The 14,724-nt window shown below is 41.9% G+C and overlaps 1 pseudogene; it reads right to left on the bottom strand.

The window, feature by feature from the left end:
- Positions 1-8,777: 8,777 nt before the first annotated feature.
- On the bottom strand, positions 8,778-9,145 carry LOC123856759 (anaphase-promoting complex subunit 15-like; annotated as a pseudogene).
- Between the last annotated feature and the right edge of the window lie 5,579 nt (positions 9,146-14,724).

Below are 14,724 nucleotides of genomic sequence, written 5' to 3' on the forward strand. Positions count from 1 at the left end.
GGGTGAGAGCTTCTGCCAGAGCGGAGGAAGCTTCCTGGAGCCTTTTGCAGAGTGCTTTTCCAGAGCCCGGAGCAAAAAGACAGGACTGGGCTGAGAAAACCATACCTAGTAGAGTAACCTCCGGGGGTGTGTTCAATAAAGGATGCTGGACCTTACCCAATAGTCTGAATTTCTTCCAAATGCCTGGACTGAGAGTCAAAGGATCTGGAGGCTAGTCAGGAGGTAATGATGTCTGTGGAAGCATTTTGTGGAAACATGAAACAAATAACTTGAATTTATTGAGAACTTGCTATATGCTGGTGCTGTTCTTAGTTTCTTACATATATAACTCATTTAATCCCTTGACAAGACACTGAAGTAGGTCCTACCATATTATCAATGGCCACTTTACCAGTGAAGATACTGATGCAGACAGAGGTCAAGTATCTTGTCCAAGGTCACAGGGTTAGTAAATGGTAGAGCCAGGATTTGAGCTCTTAAAATTTGTCCAAACCACCACTTACTGCCATGGTTATGATCATGAAGAGATGTCGACCATTAAAATAACTTGGTTACCTTTTGGACTCGTCCTATGCCCCTTGACACAAAATTGTTGATCTCTGTTTGTCCAGAAAAATTGAATTAATGGTCTCTCTCCCGCCTTTAGGCACACTATGAGTCAATTCATTAACTACGCTTAGCACAACGATGGACACGAGAGTCCAATACATGTTAGGTATTATTATTATTATTATTACCTGAAAAAGAGCAGCTAGGGTTTACTCTCTTTTCCATTAAACCAAGTGGGGCTGTTGTCCTTGACTGAAGACAGTAAGTTTGTCTCCAATGAAAGAGCATTGGGCGCCCGGGTGGCTCAGTCGGTTAAAGTTAGGTTATAGTTAAAACTATAAAAATAGTTTTAGGTAGCCTGGAAAAATCACTATGGAAAACCAGATTCCTTAGATGGGAACTGTTTGGTCTGGAGTGTTTTTACAGAAATCCCAGCCTGGCTTCCTCACCCTGCTTCACTCCTTACATTTAGGACTGTTGCCATTTGTCATGGCCAGGATAGAGGGCTGGCAATTAGGATGCAACGTCCTTCAATTGTGTTACCTTTGAAACGCTAGGGGAAGCTTTATACGTGTCCCTATTATTGTAGTACACAGGAAAGAGGGATGACCATTCACCTGCCAGGATGTCTGACAGCAATGGGAAGGAGGAGGGAGGCAGGAGAGGGGTCCTGACCCATCAGCATCGAGCTGTTCCCTCAGAAGGGACAGCACATCATCCTGTCCCCCCGCATCAACAGGTCATATCAAAGTCCACCCTGGACCATGAGCTTGTTTTTGTTCACGTCAGCACTGTTAAATTCCACTGCACTGTCCCCAGCGGCTTTCTTGGAGTGGTAGCCCTCCTGAAATGGTCACAGGGATGCCGGGATGGGTCCAGTTTATTGCGCTCATAAGTTCAGAAGCCTGTCGTTGCCTTTTTCTTCTCTCTGTCTTTGAGAAAAGGTCAAGTGGCTGCAGAATGTTTCCAGTCCTGAGGGTTAGGATGTCGCTTTGGCAATGGAAGGTAGTTTTTGCATAACTGGGAATGATTTTAGCCCCCGGACTTTAAGGGGATTCCTCATGGCCAGAAGATTTTGAAACCGTGTGGTAAGGAAAAGAAAGGACAGGCATGGGAGGGCTCCAGCTCTCGGAATTGGGATGCCGAGGTGTTGGCTGTGACTTGGATATGTTCTCTGCCCATTTCTGGGCTTCAGCTTCTTCACCTGCCAAATGAGGGTGTTGGCTTTGGCTGGGGATCCCTTGGACTTTGCCAAGGGACCCTTTATGGGCAGGGGTTGTTAGGGTTTTCAACTGAAGGTGGTGTGGGAGAAGCATGGCATCCTCTGTTTCTCTTCTTGGAGCAGGGACACTTTGTCAACTTTGTATCATGGGCATTTTATGTAAGGTCTTCTGTGGGAAGATGGTTTAGAGGATCAAAAAACATTTTTTTTTAAGATTTTTTTATTTATTTTGAGAGACAGAATGAGATAGAGAGAGAGAGCATGAGAGGGGGGAGAGTCAGAGGGAGAAGCTGACTCCCCGCTGAGCAGGGAGCCCGATGCGGGACTCGATTCCGGGACTCCAGGATCATGACCTGAGCCGAAGGCAGTGGCTTAACCAACTGAGCCACCCAGGCGCCCCTAGAGGATCAAAAAACATCTTGAAAACCACTAAACTAGCTGATCTTTAATGCCCAGTCTAGTTCAGAGAGACCATAATTTAGTAAATGGGAAAGTAAAGACAAATGGAGTGGAACTGGCAAAAGGGGAAGAGGCTGCTGGGAAGAGGGTGAAGGGTGGGCTGGGGAGAGAGAAGTTTCCACACAGGTAGCATGTTAGAGAAACAGACTCTACCATTAGAAGAAATGATAATGATGTGACTCAACAGAATGCTACAATGTGAATTATATTGCAATATAAATGTATCAAATCAATGTTATATACCTTAAATTTACAGGATGTTATATGTCAATTACACCTCTATAAAAGAAAACGTAAAAAAAAAAAAAAAAAGTCATGTCAGTCCTACCCTGTCCTGAGGCACAATTCTAACAGATCTAAGGACCTCGAGATTGGGGACTATTTCACAGTATTATATTTGTCCTTAAGACTTAGTACAGGCACATAGAAAGTCTGTGGTTATATCTCTACAATTATCTGTGGGTTGTTTAATCTATGAAGCTGTGTGACACAGGAGGAAAAACTAAGGCAGAAACACAGTTTGGAGTATCACTCCAAACCAACAAAAAGCTTCTATTTTTCTCACACATTGGAAAAATTAAGATTCCTCCCTCCATTGCAAAAGGAAGACAGAGAGGGGAAGCATTATTTATGTATTTATTTATTTATGCCCATCTCTCAACAAAAATCCCAGCGTATCATTCTGGAATCCTTGTTGGAGACACTCCATTGTCCCTGTTTTCTCCTTGCAAAGACCTCATCCCAAATGTCATTGCCCCAAGGTTTGTGTTTCTGACTTGCCACATAACAATAGAAGTGTTGTGAAATACGTGCAATACGGTGCAAGCTAAAAAAAAAAGGATTTTCCCTCTTCTCACACAACTTCCTTTTTGTAAAAGCAGCAAAAGGGGAAATTTTATTTCTAAGAAATAGAATAAAACTTAATAGCTAGGTATGAGGCAAACAAACCAACACAAAAACCTTCCCCTTGATTTAAAAGAATGCAGGGGCATCTGGCTGGCTCCGTCGGTAGAGCACTCTTGATCCCAGGGTGGTAGGTTCCAGCTTCAAGTTGGGTGTAGAGACCACTTAAAAATAAAATCTTACAAAAATAAGTAAAAGTAAAAGAGTGGAAACAATAGTCATGAGCCAAGATACTTGGAAAAATAATTTTCTTTTTTTTTTTTTTTAAGATTTTATTTATTTATTTGAGAGAGAGAGAATGAGAGACAGAGAGCATGAGAGGGGGGAGGGTCAGAGGGAGAAGCAGACCCCCTGCCGAGCAGGGAGCCCGATGCGGGACTCGATCCGGGACTCCAGGATCATGACCTGAGCCGAAGGCAGTCGCTTAACCGACTGAGCCACCCAGGCGCCCCAAAATAATTTTCACCATTTAAAAATTCAGTGGGGCTCCTGGGTGACTTAGTTAAGTGCTGACTCTTGATTTCAGCTAGGGTCTTGATCTCAGAGGCGTGAGTTCGAGATCCGTGTTGGACTCCACACTGGGTGTGGAGCCTACTTAAGAAATTTAAAAAAATAATAATAATAATAAATAAATAAATAAAATTTCAGTGATCTTAGGGCTTGTAAGATAATTTTTGAACATTTGTTTTTTAAAAATGTAAGTTTATTTTAAAATTCTATAAAAGACATTTTATTTTTTAAAAATTTTTTAAAGATTTTATTTATTTGACAGAGAGAGAGAGAGAACAAGCAGGGGGAATGGCAGGCAGAGGCAGAGGGAGAAGCAGGGTCCCTGAAGAGCAGGGCGAGCCCGATGTGGGACTCGATCCCAGGACCCTGGGATCATGACCTGAGCTGAAGGCAGTCGCTTAACCAACTGAGCCACCCAAACACCCTATAAAAGACATTTTAATGAATCTTTGTGGGATTGTGTACATTGCTTTAGATATGTTTTTCCAATTCATGCATAATATATTGAAAAAAAAAAACGGGCCTCAGATGGAGTCACATTTGCTAAACCCCACTAAGACTTTTATTTAAATTTTTATTTTATAATTTAAATTAATTAACATATAATGTATTACTAGTTTCAGAGGTAGAGGTCAGTGATTCATCAGTCTTATATACTACCCAGTGTTCATTACGTCACGTGCCTTCCTTAATGCCCATCATCCAGTTACCCCATGCCCCTATTCCCCTCCAGGGACCCTCAGTTTGTTTCCTATGATTAAGAGTCACTTATGGTTTGTCTCCCTCTCTGATTTCATCTTGTTTTATTTTTTCCTCTCTACCCCTATGATCCTCTGTTTTGTTTCTTAAATTCCACATATGAGTGAGATCATATGATAATTGTCTTTCTCTGATTGACTCATTTCGCTTAGCATAATACCCTCTAGTTCCATCCACATCATTGCAAATGGCAAGATTTCATTTTTTTTTTGATAGCTGAGTAGTATTCCATTGTATATATACCACACCTTCTTTGTCCATTCATCTGTTGATGGACATCTGGGCTCTTTCCACAGTTTGGCTATTGTGGACATTGCTGCTATGAACATTGGGGTACATGTACCCCTTCGGATCACTACATCTGTATCTTTGGGGTAAATACCCAGTAGTGCAATTGCTGGGTCTTGGGTAGCTCTATTTTCAACTTTTTGAGGAACCTCCATACTGTTTTCCAGAGTGGCTGCACCAGCTTGCATTCCAACAGTGTAGGAGGGTTCCCCTTTCTCCGCACCCTCGCCAACATCTGTCATTTCCTGACTTGTCAATTTTAGCCATTCTGACTGGTGTGAGGTGGTATCTCATTGAAGTTTTGATTTGGATTTCCCTGATGCCAAGTGATGTTGAGCATTTTTTCATGTGTCTGTTGGCCATTTGGATGTCTTCTTTGAAGAAATGTCTGTTCATGTCTTCTGCTCATTTCTTGATTGGATTATTTGTTCTTTGGGTGTTGAGTTTGTTAAGTTCTTTATAAATTTTGGATACTAGCCCTTTATCTGATATGTCATTTGCAAATATCTTCTCCCATTCTGTCGGTTGTCTTTTGGTTTTGTTGACTGTTTCTTTTGCTGTGCAGAAGCTTTTTATCTTGATATGAAGTCCCAATAGTTCATTTTTGCGCTTGCTTCCCTTGCCTTTGGAAATGTGTCTAGCAAGAAGTTGCTGTGGCTGAGGTCACAGAGGTTGCTGCCTGTGTCCTCCTTTAGGATTTTGATGGATTCCTCCTCACATTTAGGTCTTTTATCCATTTTGAGTTTATCAGTTTCATTCTTCTGCATGTGACTGTCCAATTTTCCCAACACCATTTGTTGAAGAGACTGTCTTTTTTCCATCAGATATTCTTTCCTGCTTTGTCAAAGATTAGTTGACCATAGAGTTGAGGGTCCATTTCTGGGTTCTCTATTCTGTTCCAATGACCAATGTGTCTGTTTTTGTGCCAATACCATACTGTTTTGATGACTACAGCTTTGTAATAGAGCTTGAAGTCCGGGATTGTGATGCCACCAGCTTTGGTTTTCTTTTTCAACATTCCTTTGGCTCTTTTCTGGTTCCATACAAATTTTAGGATTACTTGTTTCAACTCTGTGAAGGAAGTTGATGGTATTTTGTTAGGGATTGCACTGAATGTACAGATTGCTCTAGGTAGCATGACATTTTAACAATATTTGTTCTTCTAGTTCATGAGCATTTCTTTGTGTCTTCCTCAATTTCTTTCAGGAATGTTCTATAGTTTTCTGAGTACAGGTCCTTTGCCTCTTTTGTGAGGTTTATTCCTACATATCTTATGGTTTTGGGTGCAGTTGTAAATGGGATCGACTCCTTAATTTCTCTTTCTTCTGTCTCATTGTTAGTGTATAGAAATGCAACTGATTTCTGTGCATTGATTTAATATCCTGCCACTTTGCTGAATTCCTGAATGAGTTCTAGCAATTTTGGGGTGGAGTCTTTTGGGTTTTCCACATAGAGTATCATGTCATCAGCGAAGAGTGAGAGTTTGACTTCTTCTTTGCCGATTTGGAGGCCTTTTATTTCTTTTTGTTGTCTGATTGCTGTGGCTAGGACTTCTAGTACTATGTTGAACAACAGTGGTGATAGTGGACATCCCTGCCATGTTCCTGACCTTAGGGGAAAAGCTCTCAGTTTTTCCCCATTGAGAATGATATTTGTTGTGGGCTTTTCATAGATGGCTTTTATAATATTGAGGTATGTTCCTTCTATCCCTACACTATGAAGAGTTTTAATCAAGAAAGGATGCTGTACTTTGTCAAATGCTTTTCCTGCATCAATTGAGAAGATCATATGGTTCTTGTCCTTTCTTTTATTAATGTAGTGTATCACGTTCATTGATTTGAGGATGTTCAACCACCCTTGCAGCCCAGGAATAAATCCCACTTGGTCGTGGTGAATAATCCTTTCAATGTACTATTGGATCCTATTGGCTAGTATCTTGGTGAGAATTCTTGCCTCCATATTTATCAGGGATATTGTTCGGTAATTCTCCTTTTTGATGGTTTTTTTTTTTTTTTTTAGATTTTATTTATTTATTTATTTATTTATTTATCTATTTATTTATTTATTTGACAGAGAGAGAGATTGAGAGAGAGAGCACAATCAGGGAGAGCAGCAGAGAGAGAGGAAGAAACAGGCTCCCCACTGAGCAGGGAGCCACCACAGGACTCGATCCCAGGACCCTGGGATCATGTTCTGAGCCGAAGGCAGATGATTAACTGACTAAGCCACCCAGGCGCCCCTTGATCGGCTCTTTGTTTGGTTTTGGGATCAAGGTAATGCTGGCCTCATAGAAAGAGTTGGGAAGTTTTCCTTCCATTTCTATCTTCTGAAACAGCTCCAGAAGAATTGGTATTAATTCTTCTTTAAATGTTTGGTAGAATTCCCCTGGGAAGCCATCCAGCCCTGGACTCTTGTTTGGTGGGAGATTTTTGATTCCTGCTTCAATTTCCTTGCTGGTTATAGGTCTGTTCAGGTTTTCTATTTCTTCCTGGTTCAGTTTTGGTAGTTTTACATCTCTAGGAATGCATCCATTTCTTCCAGATTGCCTAATTTGTGGCACATAGTTGCTCATAATATGTTCTTGTAATTGTTTGTATTTCTTCAGTCTTGGTTGTGATCTCTCCTCTTTCATTCATGATTTTATTTATTTGGGTCCTTTTTCTTTTCTTTTTGATAAGTCTGTCCAGGGGTTTATCAATCTTATTAATTCTTTCAAAGAACCAGCTCCTAGTTTTGTTGATCTGTACTGTTCTTTTAGTTTCTATTTCATTGATTTCTGCTCTAATCTTTATTAATTCTCTTCTCCTGCTGGGTTTAGGCTTTATTTGCTGTTCTTTCTCCAGCTCCTTTAAGTGTAAGTTTAGGCCCACCAAGATTTAATACCTAACCTAATTGCAATTTCAGCCTCTCTCAGGAGTGGAATTTTTTTTTTTTACTTTTATGTTATGTTAATCACCATACATTACATCATTAGTTTTTGAGTGGAATTTTTAAACCAGTCAGTCCAGAATATGCTGATCAGCTCTAGTAAGGTAATCTACTTAAGACCCTTGCCTTTCCCCTAAGGGAAGGTGACCTTGCCTTGAACTATCCTTTCTTTTCTTTTGCTAATTAACTCTCTGGTCCCATCCTGGTTCTGCCTAGAATATCTGTCCATTTTGCATAGCTCCTGGGTGTCCCTCTCTCCTTGCTAGATGGGATGCTGCCTGATTCATAAATTGTTGAATAAAGCTGATTTGACCTTCACATTTACTCAGTTGAATTTTGGCTTTTAATAATATAATATAAACATAAATAACTTATGACCTGTACAAACAGGGAAAATTTTGCTTATGCCAAGCCATAGGAGAATGATACTCTGGCCAGTGATATGTCTTGCATCTTTATTCCAGGAATGAAAAAATATTAAAAGTGCCTCCCTCACCCTCTGCCTGACCTATCCTATCCCCAAACCACCCTAGAAGGTGTTTAGCCACACCTTATGACAAGTCCCATTCTACCATAGGTTTGGAAAAGTCAGCAAGACAATTTACTTCTGTTGACTCATCTTTAAAATGGAAACAAACATATTTAACTCATAGGGTTTTTGTGATAATTAAGTGGCTCAAGAATATGAAAATACTAAGCAAGGTACCACATGCTCGGTGCCACTTGTTAATGAAACTGTTTTTTCCCTGTGTACTACTCCCCTTCACATTCTCATGACATGTAGTTTCTTTGTTTAATTAGATCTCAGGACTGCAGAATTAGATTAATCACAATCCATGGTCCATATGGCTCAATTTGAGCTATTTAGCTAGTTTCTATTATCAGTTCATTTTTATTTTTATTTTTTTCAATCCTGTGTCTTTATTAAAGAGAGCTAGAAAGAGACTATACCTGGCAGCCAAGGAGTGAGGTACTGGGCAGAAAGGTGGGGTGGGCTCAGGTGCTGGGGACTCAAGGGGCCCAGGAGACCCTTTCCTGGCAGTGGCTGAAGAGATACCCAAGGGCGAGCTTTCAGGCACCGGGGCAACCAGCTGGTTCTGCAGGGGGTGCAGGGTAAACTGGGCTGGACTGGAATTTCCCTGAGGCCATCTAGGTCTACCTAGATCATCCATTGGTCCTGACCCTGTTCATTGCCTCCCTTGTTCACCTCATTGACTTCTCCAGCTTCTGCTGACTCCTTGTAGTCATTCATCTCATCCATGTCCTGCATGTCCTCATCGTCCTCTGAGTCCTCTTCACTATCCTCATCATCATCCTTATCCTCCTCTTCCTTGTCATGATAGTACTCTCAGGACAGCTTGCCAATATGTACCAGGTTGTCGTCTCTGTCTGCGATGCTCTGGAGTCAGGCCCAATAGTCTTGTTCTTGCTGCTGCTATAGCTCTGTCTCGTCAACGCAGGGTCAATCCAGATTAAACCCCAGTGCTCGGTCATACTGGGGAAGAGTGAGGGAAACAAGGTGGACATGGCTCCTAGACTGAGGTAAAGGGTCAGGTGAATCCAGCTTTCAGATGTGTTTAGTTTGGGTTTTTATTGGGTTACGATACAATTTGGGGATGGGGTGGAGTAGAAGGTAGCAGCGAAGTAGCTCTTGAGTCCGGGCTTCACCACTTACCAGCTGTTTGACCTTGGCCAAGTCACTGAACCCCCCTGAGCCTCAGTTTTCTTATCACGCCAGGAGGCAGCAGCTGGCTATCAGTTCATTTTTAATAATACAATAATCACCCACAAACCCTTCACCCAGAGCAAAAGTCAGGACCTTGACAATAACCTACATCTTATCCGATGACCACTCTCTCCTCCAAGGAGCCCATCACCTGCCTCCCCATGCCCCAGGATCTTTATCCTGTGTGTATTTTTTTTTTTTTTTTAAGATTTTATTTATTTGACAGAGACACAGAGAGAGAGGGAACACAGCAGGGGGAGTGGGAGAGGGAGAAGCAGACTTCCCGCGGAGCAGGGAGTCCGATGCGGGGCTCGATCCCAGGACCCTGGGATCATAACCTGAGCTGAAGGCAGATGCTTAACGGCTGAGCCACCCAGGCGCCCCTATCCTGTGTTTTATAGTCATCGTTTCCTTGTTTTCCTTTTCATTTAACTTTATTGAATCTATAAGTACTCCTAAAAAGGATACCTAAACATTTTTAGATGATTTTAATACCACAAAAAGGTATAATGCTGTTTGAAATATTTTGGGGTTTCCTGTCTTTTGTTCAGTAGTACATGGCTAACATATAGCCATACTGGTGAATGTTGGGCCGTTCATTGATCTGATTGCCGTATAATTGTCCACTCTCCTGTTCATTCATGTTTGGATGATTTATAAGTTTTTGCTTTTATGACTCTCGCCACTATGAACACTGTTTACATGCCTCCAGCTGTGTGTGTATAACAATTACTCTTGGGTATATCCCTAGAAGAAGTCATCTTCAACTTAGAAGGTAGTACAAAATGTTCTCCAAAGTTGTTATGAGACAGGGAAATTGAATGACTCCATAAAAATCTGCGTTTTGTTCCTTTTCTTGTTCCTATTCTTGCTAGGACCGGTACTCCCCCACCTCACTATACACATGCGTCATAATGTAAATAGCGTTGTTTTCCTTTCAGAGACAAGGAGTGAATGATTTCTCTAGAGTAGCTAACGTCTAAGGAAGGACCAGGTGAGAATGACAAGGTGGAGCCATCATCTGCATATTCCAGACCATCAGCACTAGACACATCTCCATACCAAGACTCTCTGGCTCCGAGGAATAATACCTGGGCCCTCATCTTTGTTCTAACCAGTTCCTGGATGCCGGAGAGGACACATACCCCAGACCGCCATCCTCAATAAAAACCCCAGATCCTGAACATAGACAAGACTCCCTGCTTTCCTGTCTGAGTCTCCTGGACATTCTATGTGTACCTGCACTCTCTCTATACCTTCAGTAAAGTCTGCTTTCGCCTCCTGCTGGCTCAGGTTTGATTTCTATCCCTGCGCACAGCCAGAGACCCTCTTGGCTGGTCTTATGGGGCCCCCTCTCACAACCTCTCACAACCTTGGACTGGCCTGCCAGCATCAGTAACGCCAATTTATATTTCCACCAGCAGCACATAAGAGATCTCTTCGCACTGTAGTTGCCTGTAGCTATGTAATTATTCTGTATTCTAGACTATTCTACAAGCCACTTCAGGATAAGGTAATATCTTTAGAGAGATCAAGAGTATAGGGTCTATGACTGACTTCTACTTTCTTCCTCATTAGCCATGTGACCTTGAAGAAATTCATTCATTCAACAATTATTCACTGAACATCTACTATGTGCTGAAGACACAGAAATGAACAAGATAAAGTCTCTGTTCCCACGGAGTCCATATGCCAGTAGGGAGAAGCAGATAATAAAGGAGTTAACAGAAATTCCATACAATGATATGTCCTATGAAGAAAGGAAAGCCATGATGTACTAAAGAGTGACTGAGTGGGGAGCTACTTTAGCCCAAGGAGGTAGGGAGGGTCACTTGTGTGGAGAGGACCTCAGATCTAAATGACAAGAAGGAGGCAGCCCAGTGAAGATGTGGATGGATGGAGTTGGAGGCAGAGGGCACAGAAAATGCAGAGGCTCTCAGGAGAGAATGCTCAAAGGTGAGGATGTGGAAAAAGGGAAACCCTCTCAACACTGTTGGTGGGAAGGCGAGCTGGTGCAGCCACTGTGGAAAACAGTATGGAGGTTCCTCAGAAAGTTAAAAATAGACCTACCCTACAACCCAACAATTGCACTACTAGGTGTTTATCCAAAGGATACAAACATAGCGATTCAAAGGGGTACCTGCACCCCAATGTTCATAGCAGCAATGTCCACAATAGCCACACTGTGGAAAGAGCCAAGATGTCCATTGACAGACGAATGGATAAAGAAGATGTGAGATATATATATATATATATATATATATATATATATATATATATATACACACACACACACACACAATGGACTATTACTCAGCCATCAGAAAGAATGAAATCTTTCCATTTGCAATGATGTGGATGGAACTAGAGGGTATGATGCTAAGTGAAATAAGTCAATCAGAGAAAGACAAATGCTGTATGATTTCATTCATATGTGGAACTTAAGAAAAAACAGATGAACATAGGGGAAGGGAAGGAAAAATAAAAGAAGATGAAAACAGAAAGGGAGGCAAACCATAAGAGACTCTTAACTCTAGGAAACAAACTGAGGGTTGCTGGAGGGGAGAGGGGTGGGGGGATGGGGTAACTGGGTGACGGGCATGAAGGAGGGCACGTGATGGAACGAGCACTGTGTGTTGTGCAATTGATGAATCACTGAACTCTACCTCTGCAACTAATAATACACTATATGTTAACTAATTGAATTTAAATAAAAAATGTCAAAAAAAAAAAAGAGAAGGAACATAAGGAAGGGTGTGGCTGTAGAAGCACGTGGCTTCTGGAGAGTTCAGGCAGGTGACGGGTCTGTCAGAGCCAGCTTGAGTAGCCGGTCAGAGCCCACTGTGTAATCCCTGGGAATGCCTGGAGCCAGTGGTGAAACCATCAGCCCCTGGAAATCAACACTGGTGGGAGTATTCCCAGTACTACCTGGCAAGTGCGTCCTCAGGGCTGCTCCCCACCGCCCTGAGCATGAGTAGTTACTGAGCAGATGCAGTTAAAAAGTGAGACAGAGTTACTTAACCTCTCACAACCTAATCTCAAGGGGTTGCTGTGAGAATTAAATGAGCTGGTATGCATAAAGCCCAGGCACATGCCGAGTGCTCAATGATTAAAGAGACTTGCCGGCTTCTGCCAATTTTCGAGCTCCTTCCCCAGCCTCGCTGCCCTCCAACACTCTGTTCACGATGATCTGTGGAGGAAAAGAGAATAAACATATGTTGAGTGGTTGCTTTTTGCTCAGACTTTCACATATCATTCATTATTCCATACCATCAGCAACACTGTCAGGCAGATATCTATATGGGCAGTTCCCTGATCAATCTATTTAAGTTCAGAGAGTCTATATTACTTGCCCAAGGTCACACAGCTGCTAAGTGTTGGAACTGGCATGAAAAACTAAGACATCTGAATCTGACTTCAGGGCCTATTACAATGAGTCTTAATTAAATTAATATCAATTAAAAATATTTTTAAAGATTTTATTTATTTATTCATGAGAGACAGAGAGAGAGGCAGAGGCAGTGGGAGAAGCAGGCTCCCCGCTGAGGAGGGAGCCCGATGCGGGGCTCTATCCCAGGACCCTGGGATCATGACCTGAGCCGAAGGCAGATGCTTAACCAACTGAGCCACCCAGGTGCCCTCAATTAAAATATTTTAATAGGCAACTCATTTCAGTGGATAATACATTTCAGTGAGCCGCATGACTGTTGGCAGTAGGAGGTGGGGCCTGTGGGGGGGTGATCAGGTCAGGAGGGTGCAGAGCCCATGAATGGGATTAGTGTCCTTATACAAGAAGCCCCAGAGAGCTCCCTTTCCCCTCCCACCATGTGAGGACACAGTGAGAAGTCTACAGCCCCAAGGAGGGCCCTCACCCGACCACACTGGCACCCTGGTCTCAGACTTTCAGCCTCTGGAACTGTGAGAAATAACCTTCTGTTGTTTATTAGCCACCCAGTCTGTGGTATTTTATTATAGCAGCTGAACAGACTAAGACACAAGGGCAAATCAAATCTCAAAATACTGCTCATTCTTCAAGGCTCAATGAAGGTCCTGAAATTTCTGGGAAATTTTCCTAAGCCCCAGCTACTAAGAACTCTCAGAGTACTTTTTAAACCCTAAGATCTCGTGGATAATTTAAAATATGCTGCCTTTTTCTTCCCTTTACTTCTTCATTCTCTCTTTTAAATGTAAATGCTTTAAATATATATATTTATATATTTTATAAATATATATTATATCCTTATATATAAATATTTAAATATATATTTAAAGCATTTACATGCAATACAAGTATGTATTTACATGCAATACATTTATATGCAATACATATATATGTGCAATACAGTAAGGTATTTTTATCATAAAGTTAATGTCAAAAGAAATAAAGAAGGAAAAACAATCACTTCAAATAGAAGTGATCCATGGTAACATTTTAACACATTTCCTTCTATTGTTTTTAGTAAAATTGATAATCAATGGTCTGGCCTACTTAAGTCAACTCTAAATTACTTGAGAGTAGGGATTACACACTATCACTATTATCACATTTTACCTTTCATGTGAGCCCCTTAAATTATTGTCTTTGATGGAGACAATGCTCAATGGATTATGAGCTCCTAGCTAGTTGGGACCAGGGCACATGACTGAGAGTGAGGTGATGTAGATTTGCTTTAATTTTTGTGCCCTGAGAGGGTAGTGTGAAAAACCCAAAAGAGAAGAGGACGTAGTTAGCCTTGTCATCTTCAAAACTACAGCTGTCCTCTTTACACAGGTGTGGCTCTCTAGAAGGGAGACCCCCAGGGTTGTCTAATGTCCCAGAGGGATGCTGGATCCACCGCTGGCGTGGGTGGCCAGATATCACTTGAAAAATAAAAGCAAAATTAATAAAGCAAGCAACAGATCACTCTCTTTCTCCTCTCCCTCCTTCTTACAAAGGACTGGGCAAAATTGATGCTTGATCTCTGTAGGAATCTGTTGTTGTTTCCCGTGGCTGCTGTAATAAATCATCACCAATTGGGTAGTTTAGAACAACAGAAATCTCTTCTCTCTCAGTTCTGGAGGCCAGAGCCTTCAATCAGTGTCACTGGGCTGAAATCAAACTGTCAGCAGGGTTGTACTCCCTCTGGAGGTTCGAGGGGAGAAATTACTTCCTGCCTCCCAGCTTCTGGTGGCAGCTGGCGTTCCTGGCTTGTGGCCATGTCACTCCATTCTTTAAAGCAGCATCTGCAAATCTCTCTCTGCTCTGTCTTCACATCACCTTCTCTGAGTGTGTCCGTCTGAAATCTCCTTTTGCCTCTTCCTTTTAAGAACCCTTGCGATTGCATTTAGGGCCCACCCAGATAATGCAGGATAATTTCTCTATCTCAAAACCTTCATTTCA

This window comes from Mirounga angustirostris, unplaced genomic scaffold (genome assembly GCF_029215605.1).
Source record: "Mirounga angustirostris isolate CCGP_5_RB_7025 unplaced genomic scaffold, mMirAng1.0.hap1 SCAF_13, whole genome shotgun sequence".
Taxonomy (NCBI): domain Eukaryota; kingdom Metazoa; phylum Chordata; class Mammalia; order Carnivora; family Phocidae; genus Mirounga; species Mirounga angustirostris.